The 12,852-nt window shown below is 42.4% G+C and overlaps 1 protein-coding gene across 1 annotated transcript in view; it reads left to right on the top strand.

The window, feature by feature from the left end:
* Positions 1 to 12,852, top strand: part of ptk7b (protein tyrosine kinase 7b) — a 61,843-nt gene that overhangs the window by 667 nt on the left and 48,324 nt on the right. The window lies entirely within an intron of this gene.

Here is a 12,852-nt window from a genome sequence, read left to right on the forward strand (position 1 = left end):
GGGTGGGGGGGGCAGCAACAACACCACCCGGGGCGAAAGTTGTGTCTGCAGCCGCCTTTCTCATTCATTGCTGCAGAGGACTCCTCCCTGGGGAGTTAAAAATGAAGGAATTTAAAGCACGTTTTGTTTTGGGGGGCAAATTGTGGGGTGGGGGGTGGGGGGTGGGGGGGTGACTCCCCCAGTAACTCCAGTTTGGGGTGGAGTGGAGAAAGAGGGGGTGGAAAAGCACTACAACTGCAATTTTAAGGGGAAAATCCAGCTTTGTCTCCTGAAAGATGGTTGTTTTATCCCAGAGGAGCGCACAAATACTTCACCGAAAAACACAACTGTGGAAAATATCATCCAGTGTAACAACAGCCCTGTTTGCAACTGATTTGTGCGACAGTAATTGCATTTCTCATGTAGCACAGGGGAATTGTTGGGTGAGAGCAGGTTTCCATCACTAAGTGTCATTGTGCATTCCTGGGAGTGTACGTCCATCCTCAACACATTGGATACGCCATTTCTGATTATCATATTCATAACTCCGTTTGCATGTTTGAGCTGCCTCTAGGAGCCCCAGCTCCAAGTGCCTTTGTGGGTGCAATTCATATGCACGAGTGGAGAGCAACGCTGTGCCCCTGCCTGACTGTCACCCAAAAAAGGAGAAAGGCTGGGACAAAAAGAAAAATTAACACGACGCGACACCCTCCCACATTTGTGAAAGCCTGTTGAAAGTTCACAACCTCGGCTGCAGCCTGGAAAGGATCTTCTCCCGGTTTGTGTGAGGAATGCTCCTCTCCTGCAAGCGATCAGGCTCATTAACTCGCCGCTCATCTTGTAAAAGCTGAGCCACCTTTATCTGATCCTCACATGCAGACTGAGACGCAGACAAGCGCAGATTGTGTTTTGCCTGCGCCTTCAACACAGCCGTGATAGTCAAAGTGGCTGAAAAATTCCTTCAAGTTGAAGTGTGTCAGCTGCTCCCCCTCACCACCGCCCTCCAGTCCCCCTCATGGTGCCCACTTTTGGATGAATGTGGCCTCTGTGTGTGAGCGGCAGGGGAGTGCAGGGGCTGCTGTGGGTTTGTTTATAAGATGCATGAATCAAGGCGAGCCAGGTAATGTTTTAGCCTGCTTTAGAACTGCCCTATTTTTAAAAGGGCTCTCTCAATATGTGAAAGCTCTGCAGAGGCCAGAAATGGCCAGTAAGTGAGACACTGTTTTTATTGTGGCTTTGTGCCCACATGAAGAGGTCCACACCAAACACGCCATGTTTCTGGAGACTTGTCTCAGCTGCAGGATTTGGGCACTGTGGTCAAATATTTACCCATATTTCTTTTTGTAGTTAACAATAATCGGCCTGTTTTGCTGTTCGACTCTTTGCTTTTTTCTGTCTTGGTCTGGTTTCTATTTGTAGCCCACGATTGATGTGCTCTGAGGCAGCTCTCAGCAGATGAAATCCACTTATGGAGTAAATGTCCATAATTTTAATGCAGCATCTTTCCCGGCCACTGTACCATTGCTTCCACTCTCTTTCCCCCTTTCCCCTCTGCTTCATCAAGTCCGTCCGATTCCTTCGGTATTCGTGTGGAGGAAAAAAAATAACTGGGCTCATTGCCAAGGTGCTGGGATGGATTTGAAATGTTTAAGTAACATCTATACACACTCGCTTCTTCTCAAACCGGCCTCTTTGATCCCCCTCACTGTTCAGATGGAGGAGATCTACATTTCAGGTCTCACAGCGCATTAATAATTTGGATTCCTGTGCAAGAAAAAAAGATTGTCTTTATGATGATTTGGATTCTGAGTATTGTGACTCTGGGAATCTTCTCTCTGACCTCCGCAATCCATTTTTTACTAAGCTGAACAGAAAACCACAATAAATGTTTTGGGGTTTTTCTAATGGATCTGTTTTTCTGTCAACAAATTGATAGTATTTTGTTGCGGTTCCTCTGTCTCCATCAAAACATCCATAAAGCTGAACTGCAACATTTGCATCGTATCATCTCAGCGTCTGGACTTCAGCACTAACAATATACCATGAGTCACTTTTTCAGGATGTTTTGCCAGCATTTCCGCCTGCCACCACTTTATTTCAAATCCACGTCTTTGGCTCTTGCTGGCCCTGTTGTGCCCCCAGGCTCTTTGGCTGCACATTAGTCCTGATTCTCTGAACAATCAGACTCAAACACAGGGATGTAGTGCATGGCCTGAAATGTGTCTCTTTACTGTCAGGTGCATATGGTGGTTTTACAATCCTGTCGTGGACAATAATCATCAAAATGAAATCTGAATGGATTAGAGTACCGAACCAGGCTTGGTATTTGTCGTGTTGATGCAGTAAACCACTTTAACCATTATAGTTTCATCAAAGGATGATGGTTTAGATATTGTTCCAACATCTGTGAAAGCCACAACATCAGCACTGTAAATGGCTGTGTCTTCGATCTCTGCTTTCAGTTTGTTACGTTACATTTTGTCAAAGCAGTAATGTGTGGTGTTGGTTATTTTTTCCAGACTATTACAGGATAAATACTGGTTAATTTTTCCCTTTTTATTTTCAGAATATTTCTCTGAAAATTACCTTTGACATTTAGTCGGTAATTAGAATGGTTACCAATGTTTTGCTTAAGATTGGCGAAGGTTTTTACTGTTGCGGCTTTCGATGTAATGAAAGAATAATTTATTGGTTGACAGTGATCACAGAGACATCTGGGATAAGCCGTACTGAGTCATATACATACCAGTTTGACCATTTTAATTTATCTTTACCTTTAAACAGCTACACAGCGTTGATATGTGATGTTGATTTCAGACACACCGTTTTGTAAAGTGTATGGTTCTTATTGTTTTTATTATTACTGCGGCAGATCTCGTTCTCAGCATTTTTGTCAAAAAGTTTGAGTCTTAGCACAGACTGTGAGACTGGGGGAGGATTTCTCAAGGTGGCTCTTATTTCTGGCCATTTATCACCCCGTGTTTATTCAGGTTTAGGTGAAACCTTTTGAACTTGAGTCATCTTTTTCAGCCAGTTGGTATGTGCTTTTTAGGGGAGTATCTTCTTGCACGCTCTGAGATTATAATCATAGTTGCCCAGCATCTCAGATTTTGGAGTCCTTGGAATTTTTCAACTGATGATCCCTCATCGTTTTGCTTCTGTCATCCAGCTCATGACTCTGAAACTGATCTAAGTCTGCCATCCTAAAGGTTTTAGAGGAGCATGATAACTTGTTGATCAGCCTCAAGTGAAGATACAAATGCAGCTAAACTGTCATAATTGTGTGTAATTATCAAATTTGTGGTAATGATGCAAGGCTTGTTACCAATCAAATACATTTTACAGTGATTCTTTTGTTTCTCCTCTTCTCAGGGAAGGAGGTTGCATAATCGAGAAATGAAAAATAACCTTCCCCGTCATTATCCTTGTTGGTGTTTTACCATATGACTGAAATTAATACCTGGACTAAAACAGGCAGAAAGCTTCAGGTATATAGTGACATTTTCTGAACAGTTTTTCTTGACAACATTTCTAAAAATCTGTTGATAATTTTAAAGTTGTAGCTGAAAAACTGCAGTCATCGCCCCAGGGGAGAGATTAATGAAAGAACTGTATTCACTGTGACACTGAATACGTGATGTGTGGATGGAGGAAACCTACCTGCTGATCTACATTTCCCTCCCCTTCTTTGTCTGCATAAAAAAATAAACACCGTTCATAATGAAAGCTGCTTCCCCCACCAGGTTTGTGTGATCAATAAAGCCAAAGGACTGGGAATCGAGCTACTCACTTTAAATGATGATCCCTGCACCTAATGACGTGTGTGTGTGTGTGTGTGTGTGTGTGTGTGTGTGTGTGTGTGTGTGTGTGTGTGTGTGTGTGTGTGTGTGTGTGTGTGTGTGTGTGTGTGTGTGTGTGTGTGTGTGTGTGTGTGTGTGTGTGTGTGTGTGTGTGTGTGTGTGTGTGTCTCTGCTGGCTCTGCTGGCTCTGCTGGCTCTGCTGGCTCTGCTGGCTCTGCTGTTGGCCTCTGTGGTTGCAGTAGAGTCAGGCTTAGCAGATCTGTCTCTTTTTCCTACTTTCCTGTCGCAGTCGGTTTGTTGCCCCTTGTGGCTACCAGTCTTGTCTGGAAGGATCTCTGTTGTTTATTGACTTGGTGCCTGCCTGCACAGCCCTGTCTCCTGTCTGGGCTGGAGGAGGAGTTTGTCTGTACCCTGACCCACCATTGCTGTAACGGTGTTGTGTTACTTTTTTTCTTTGCAATTGCTCACTGCCATGCTTCAATGCAATTAATGCCAAGACGGCTCAGTGGTGCAGAGAGCTCGAACCATTTGTCAACAGAAAGTTGATTAACAACTATTTTGACAATGAAATCAACTGTTACAACTTCTTCCCCTTTTCAAATGACAGGAGTAGACATTTTTACTTTCTTTACATAAGGTTTATGTGGGTTATGGCCTAATGAGCGATGATAAATCATGACACCTTTCTCCTTTATAGCAGCGCTGTTGCGGAGTTATCTCATTACAAACAATGTGTCACTTCAACACACATTAAATATATTTAAGTAACACGTTCAAGTTTTTAGGAGAAAAATAATCCCTGTGTGTCGATTAAATAATCAGATAGGAATGTTAGTTAAATAAGCAACAAATCAAGACTTCATTATATGTCCTGGAAAACCAGTATTGTAGTTCTACACATTATTCATACAGATTCTCTGAGAGAGTTCACTTTTTTGAAGTTTGCAGTTGAAGCAGAAGTTATAATATAATTAATAAAACCAGTCATTCTTCTCTTGTTTAGTTACTGTGATCTCCCATTAATGTGACATAATTACTGTCTTATCAGATCTGCTGTTGACTGTCCTCATACTTAACTCGTCTGATCTGCTGCTGCTGGATCAGTTTTCGGCTGTTAGTGCTAACTTGCGGTCTCATGTTCGCCTTTAAAATGATGAATACAAATGTTTTTACTAGTTTGACAGATATCACCCACTCCGTAAGTTGTAAATCCTTACGACAACTTTGCCCCTGCAGGGCAGGTGTGAGGCCCTGCTGAGGGGAAGCTCGCCTTTGGAGTGAAACAAAATCCCTGTTTTGTTCCCACGTTGGTGCCAAAGCATGTGTGGTGCTGCCTCTGCATTCAAATGCAACTGATCGAAACGTGCAGGAATGCCTAATTTGGCTGCAGCCTGTTTGAAGAGGAGGTGGAGGGCAGGAGAAGAGAAAGACGTCTGGCACGCCATTGCATAATCCCGGCAGCCATTAACTCTTTGTGTCCTGGAGCTGAATGAACTCATCACAGCAACGGGCCACAGGCAGAGTGACATCAGGCAGCTCTCAATCAGCGCTCGGCTCCTCCCCGCCACACCAGCAGATTTAAACAGGCTGAAAATGCTGCTGGTGTTCCGTGGGAAGGGCCTTCATCTCTGTTTGATCTCCACATGAATGGGGTCAGCTGGCTACAACTGACCCCGCAGAGGGCCCAGTTGTTGTTTAGAAAGAGTGTATTTTCTTATCTGTGCTGGTTTACTGTAGCACCTAACCTACTTGATGTCTGTTGTGTTTGGCGGCGCTTCTCATTATTCCTGTGTTTTGTCTTCCTGCTGTGCATTACAGCAGACTTCCTCCTGGCCCCAGGAGGGAGGGGCAGATCTGTCTCCATGGCAGCCTGTATGGCGTTAACCTCCCGGTCATGATACCTGACTAACCCCTGTGCCGATGGGATTCACTGCGTGTGATGGCACCAGCGTTTTGTGCGCTGGTGCCATCACTGTAGGAGCGTGGTTGTATAGTTTCAGCTTTTTTCACAGAGAAGAATATGCCTTCACAGTGATCTTTCTGTAAAATGTGATGAATGAACCATACAGAAAAGATTTTGGAGGATACTTCTATACCACTTTTAAACTTGAAACACATCATTGTACTTTTTTATGCCTCCTTTACACTGCCATCTCCTTCATGCTCTTTTTTTAAATCTTTTTGGTACAAAATATTTTATCTGTCTCACTGTTAGAACTTTGACATATAACTTCACAAAGTTGTGTACACTGCAACACAATTTTGTTACGTTCACTTCCTTTCACTAGTTCTCATTTAATTGACTGGTGAGATAGTTAACCACTGAGATTACTGATCATGGCTGCAATCAGCAAACTGTGTGTGTGAGGTCATGTTTCTTTTGCTTGCAATCAAACGTCACTGTCTCTGCTATGGTGGAAATATCTTGTGGTGATATCCCGTCAAAGGCCATATAACTGGTGGAAGAAGAAAAAGAATAGAAAGCTAAATAATAAGATGGCAGCTATTCTTGTTTAATTCGACAACAAACAGTCCAATGACCCAGAGAGTAATTCATTCAGTCATTCATTTGCTGACTCACAGCGGCCGCTCTCCAGGCACATCGCACCATTAATGATGTACTGATGAACTGCTGATGGTTGCTCTGTGCATGAGACTGTATGAATGTTTATTTTTGGTCTTTTCCCTCCTTGCCTCCTTTGCAGAATTGTGCTTGATTAACTTTTGAATGCCTCTCCTTGATTAGGTCGTGATAATATATCCAATAAAAATATCTCTTCAACCAGAGATCAGTTTCCTGGCCATGTTTGGTGATCATACATCTCAGTGTTGGTACATTAAGGCAGACATTGTTCTGTATTAGTACAGTAATTACCACAGCAAAGAGGAAAGCTTATGAACTGCCAGCATCATTAAGTTATGTGGTTTTCATTATGTTAAACAGTTTGGGCAGCTTCCTCAACCTCATATTCATCTATGCTGCTGCTGCTGTCATCGCACTTTATTTCAGCCTACTCTGCTCCTTCTCACTTTGTTCATTCCAGTTTCACAAACTATTCCAACTACCGCATCCCTTAATACTCCAGCCTCCTCTCCGCTGTCCTCCATTTGAACCTCCCTCTGAGTCTGCATTAAGCCAGACTTCAGTATATATTTTTACCAGTTTTGACAGTGAGATGGCAGAGTGCAGGCAGAATAACTGAGTCGGTCTGTTGCATGAGGCAGTTCTGGTGAACTTTCACCTCTTTCCTCAGTGTTTGGGAAGAAAGTATCAGGATGGGAATGAGTTTACAGTTATATTCTGTCAGACAGCATCTGTGGGAAAGTTGTGGTTATATCCAAACAGGTTATCTTTCAAGCCGAGGGCTGGACTGATGGAAAGGAGTCTGGTTCTTCACTCAGGATCAGGATTATGTCCTGAAACTAAGTGTCACGTAAAGATAAAATCTATCTGTGGGTTTGTTTGGTGGTTTTTTTTCACCAGCGCAACAAGAGGTCACAGGTTAGTCCAGCAACATCTGCAACAGGAAGGTGCTTCCTGTTTGTCTTGTATTATTCCCTCCATCCTTCCACCCTACCGTAGCTGTTATTTGGGAAAATGACATGATGTATGAAGCTATTCTCGGTATTTTATTCACCCTCAATTCATTGTGTCATGTGCAGTATATTTGTTGGAAGCTGCTCTGGCTGCTTTAAAGGCTTAAAAATGCTCTGGTTTTTCTGGGTTTCCACAGAATTTCAGGACTTCACGCTCCACAAACAGTTTTAAAAGGATTTTCTGCTCTGCCAATAATAAATGTCTTGAGGGGTGAACTTGATCTTTGTATTTTTAGGTTTTTTTTTTCACATGAAATGGTCCACTCTAAAGATACCGGATAGCATGGACTGGAAAACACAAACTCACTAAAACCTTTTGAAAGGATTTGAATGTATCCATTTATCTTTATGGTCTGCCCTGTTGAATCACAAGAATTCACAGTTGTTTTGATTTTTATATTTGAGACAAATGAAGAGCAGCCTTGCTATCATCAGGAAATAGGAGGAAGGAAATATTTTATTTATTTTATTTATATGCCATAACCATTCAGACCGTGATTATTGACTTTTAGTCGGCCAGTTTTTGTATGGAGAAAGTGTTGCAGCTTATTTGAGTGTGCTGTGAAGACTGTGAACCAAGTCTTGGAAATCCAAGCATTCACCACTGCACATTGTGTCATGCAGAGATGTGCACCAAAAAAAATAATAAAAACAAATTTGGGCAGTGCTCGAAACTGGCCTTACTTTTGCTCATCAGTCATCTGTGGGAGGAATGAACAGTAAATTCCACACACTGCTATCAGTATCCGCCTCAGTCAACAATATCAGTGTTTGCTCTTAAAAACCCCACAATGGATGATGCTCGCAGAGGACCAACATAACACAAACTACTACAATAGGCTGCCCTGTGCAGGTGCAGCCATTGAACACAGCCGTGTTGATTGGGGAGCCCAGGGCAGCGTTTCCTGTTCTTATCTGATGAGCTGACGACCGATAGAAATGCCAGTGTTGTGTCTGACCATTGACAATGGCCCCTGGCACCCCCCTTCTGTGCCACATAACAGAGGAAATAGGTGTTTTGTTGTGGTTACTTCCTCCTGGTATTGCGTCAAACAAATGAGGACCACTGCAGGCACCCCCCCCAACCCCCCCCCCCCCCGGCTTCCAGGTTAGAGCTTTCACCACTGCTTTGTGTCCTCATCCAGGTTAGGGCCCAGACGGAGGGCCACGTTCCTGTCTTTCCTCGCCATGAATGATATGGCTTGGGGGGGCTCAGTTCTGTTTGTGTGTGAGGTCATAATGGAGAGCAAAGGCTACGGTCTCCCAGAGGGTCTGGACAACAGCCGTGGCAGGAGAAGTCTGGCGGCTGTTTGGCTGTGTACTTCCTGTGGTGCAGATGGTTGGTGGGGGGGTGAAAACACATGAGGCTTTTTCTGCCACTGAAATCTAAAGAAAATGGCAGACAGACGCTGCACAGGAAAGGCCCTTCATGTAAGTGCGTACGTTAGTACAGTATACAAATGTGGCACCTGAGTGCATTTCAGTCTGTATTTTTATCGCAAGAAGAGCTCTCACATATGACTGATGATAAAAATGTAGTCAGAGCTGAACTAAAATACCAAATAGAATAATCTTTTCGCCTGACTCTGTGGCTGATGACTTACAGAGCGCTTCAGTCAGAACAGAGTGGCATCTAGTTAGTTTCATCTGAATTGGGCCTTGACATGATCAGCCTACCTAGTAATTACTTTTTACTGTCTGAGGATCTCTGTAACTTTCCAAAGTGGACCATTGAGCACTCACACAAATGTCATGCAGCAGTTGCCCAGGTGTGGTGTTGTGCAAAAGCTGACAGGGTTCCTGCTTTTTAATGTGGTTTTTAATGTGGTTGTGGCGTCGCTGAAGCCAGTTCTTCGTGAACATTCTTTTCCCGTTTTTCATAAGGGCCCATTACCTGCACAGTGACGTGTACCAGTGACAAATCATGTTGCATCAGGCAATCATATGAACAACAACCGTTGCTGCCTTTTCTGTGTCTTGTACTTTCACACTTACTCATTATTAAAAAATGGGCCGTGCATTTTTTTTATTTATTTATTTATTTTTTTGCCTGATGGATTTTTGCAACATGACTTCACTGGGGCTCTTTCATCTCTGTGTGGATGGTTTCCAGGCAGATGTCTTACCCTGCCTTTGTGTTGCACCCTCTCGCACTGTCATTTTTGAGCTTGCAAAGAAAAGGTTGCAGTGAAAGGTACACCCCTGCCTCCCCTACAACCTCACAGGTCCGTCTTAAAATGAGGTCAGATGACACACGAGCCCCGGGTGCACCATTCTGCTTCCTCCCTCTCCTTTTATATTCCTCCCTCCCACTCTTTGAGCACTCACAAACACGGCGGTGTGCTTTTAGTAGAGAAAACTAGACTCTGACTCTGGAACAGCAAGAGCCTTGCACTCTGATGTGAAAAAAAGATCCCTGCTGTGCGCTTTCAAATAACGCCATGTTCCAACTGCATATTTAGTGACAGTCACTGCAACGTTGGCATGCAGACATTAAAATAAAGGGAATTCATCTCATACTGAAGTGTAATGTCTCTCGGTCACAACCCTGGTGACTGCCAGAGATAACTACTTTGCCCTTTTCACTTGACAGCTTTACTAACTTTGTAAAGCTGCTATGATTTAATTTGTATCCATTGAATCATAAATGCCTTGAACATCACTGGATCCTGACGAGAACAGCTGTTATCCTGACGCCAGGGCTGCTTATTCAAAGAGGTCTTATTTTATTTATTAATTTTTTTGCCAGCCAGGCTACACTTGACAACACCTCGCAGGAAACAGGCTAGTCATGAATTAAACAGGCTCCTCTATTCAGAGACACTCACACAAATGTTTCTCATCCCCTTCAAGAGCAAGAGTTGGATGTCCTGCAGCTTTTCCTCCACCCCTCCTCCTTTGTTTGATCTTTTTTTTTTTTTTAGGTCTGGCAATGTAACTGTTTCTAAAACTCTGTGGTTGTTCAAAAGGCATTAAACATGAGTGAGTTCCCCAGTGCAAGGAAACGGTGAGAGATGTTCACAGAATATGCTGAGTGTATTAAAGCCGTATAACAGGGCCGAGCTTCCCAGCACTGTTGGCCCCTTCACCCTGCTTCCCTCTGTAAACACGCACATTTACAAACTCTCACTCATGTTGGGTGTTTTATTTTTTTGGAAATATGTTACTTTGAAGTTAGCCTCAGGGATTCTCTTACTTCTGTGCATTTCCTGAAGTCATTACTTTGGACTGTATTTTCTTGTAAGTGCTTGGGTTACTTTGGAAATATGAATTTATTACATAAATGTTCACAGAAATCTAAGGGCATGGAGGGTTTTTTTTTTTTTTTGTTTGTGTTTTTGCTTGGGTGAGGCCCAAGAATAACTATAATTCCCTCAATGGTATCATAATTAAGTTTATGACTTAATTATTAGATTTTGATTGCCAAAATATTGGGAACACACATTAACTTGAAAGCAAGAGTGTTGCAATGCAGGGGAGGCAGCAGGCTAATTAGAAGAAACTTTGATTGACCACAAAAAAAAAACAAAAAAAAAACAACCCACCACCAACAAAAAAAAAAAAAAGTTTACATGTACAAGTCAGATCGCATCTCCTCTCTCATGTTGCAGCTGGAAATCAGGAGTGAAAGCTTTGGCTGTTTGCCTATATTTCAAAGTAATATTTATTGCAGTTGGTGGGTTAGCCCATAAAAAATGGACAGTGGTTTACGGTTCTTCTAAAAATGTCCTAATGAAGCCTTTAATTTCAGTCAGGACTATGGGCAATTTGGGCAGCTGGAGGACATCAGACCATGAGGGAGGGGGAGAGGGGCCAGTGGGTCAGAGAGGAGACCTCCTCACATTTCAATGCAGATGGACTCTTAACAAGGATTGACCTGATTCAAAACGAGGAAGAGGTAGAGGTTTTAAGCCACCACAGATGGAAGTGTGAGCTCCCAAGCGGAACCCCGTTAGTGTTAACAGTGTAATGGATGATTATGTGTCAGGGTCACACCAAGGATCCATTAGCTTTAGATATACTTTTTCCTCCCACAAATGGCTGCTAATAGGCTGCATTTGTGACCTTAGGTACTCAAGGAGAAATTCTACACAGGAAATAAAATGCAACACCTCATTCCAGCTGTGACCTGGTGATCAGGGTCGTTATTCCTGCTTTGCTCAAGGATAGCACTTTTCTTTTGGCACTGGTCTCCACGTAGGTTTTCTTACGACTTAAAGATATTTATTAATTATTATTTATATTTAAAGACGTCTTCTGGTCTGTCCTCTTTTTCAGTCCTTCTGTTTAGGCTCTCTCTGAGCCTGGCACTCACCATCCTTGATCTTGTGATCCTGATTTGATTTTCTTTGTAGATCAGGTGATGTGAAAGGGCCTGCGCCTGTCCTACTGTGCTCCCATCTTGTTTTATTAATTACCAGGGTGAATTATGATGCATCAGATTTTGACATTACTTCTAATCCCCGCCTGGTGGGGAAATGTGGTTGATCTGTATTTTGACTGGCTCTTTTCACATATTCAGCCCTGCACATAGCCAAGACTTCAAGTGTGAGTAAGCTTCATATTTACACCCTCTGACAGTCATGATGAAATCGTCTGCTCGAACACTGTGGGGTTACTGAGTAATAAATTACATTACTAACATGTTTTTGTGTGTGTGTGTGTGTTTTTTTTTTTTTTTTTTTTTTTTTTTTTTTAATAGCACCCATCACTGTTTCAGGAAATACCTGTTAAAGCATCTGAGATTAGATTAATCCAGAATCATATGAGTAGTTATCCCTGTTTAATTTCATTCTGATTTCTACAATAGTTTTGTACAATTTGTTTATGATTTGCTGACAGTTTAGTTTAGTGGCGACATTTCATCATTTTTACAATTTTTATTAGTTGACTGTGACTAACTCCTCAACATGAGTCTTATTGTATGGATTCCTGTAAGAAAAAACCCCCACATTTCTTGGGATCTTGTGGTGTGTCTAATGATCCTCTAAGGTTTTTTTTTTTATGAGTCAGGGTTGCTTTTAGGTGGGTAGTTCCTGAGGTCGCCATGAGTTGCGCAGCAAAATGATGCCTCTACATGTTGTGCAGCGAACAAGTGGCTCTTGTAAAATGTGAGCCACACAGAAAATGGCTGTAATTGGATGTGAAACCATATGCTTCTTATTTGGTGAAAATGCCCTTTTTTGTTTCAGATCTAGCTAACTATGCTGTTGCCAGACTACTCAGCACCAGCCATAAACAATGGCCCATTTTCAAGATTTTTTTATTTTATGGTGGAGTATCGCAGTATGATGGAGACCAGTTCCCAAATAAGCTTCAAGTAATTTAATGTAAGGTTTTCATTCAATTTTTTTAGTTTGTAAATGAAACCTTTGTGCTCTTTTTCTTTGAGGCTATGTTCTTTTCTTTGACATGGTTCACTTAGAGTTTTACTCTGGAGATATGTAGACATGATGAATGAGTAAATCCTGGGGAA

This window comes from Echeneis naucrates, chromosome 15, assembly GCF_900963305.1.
Source record: "Echeneis naucrates chromosome 15, fEcheNa1.1, whole genome shotgun sequence".
Lineage (NCBI taxonomy): Eukaryota > Metazoa > Chordata > Actinopteri > Carangiformes > Echeneidae > Echeneis > Echeneis naucrates.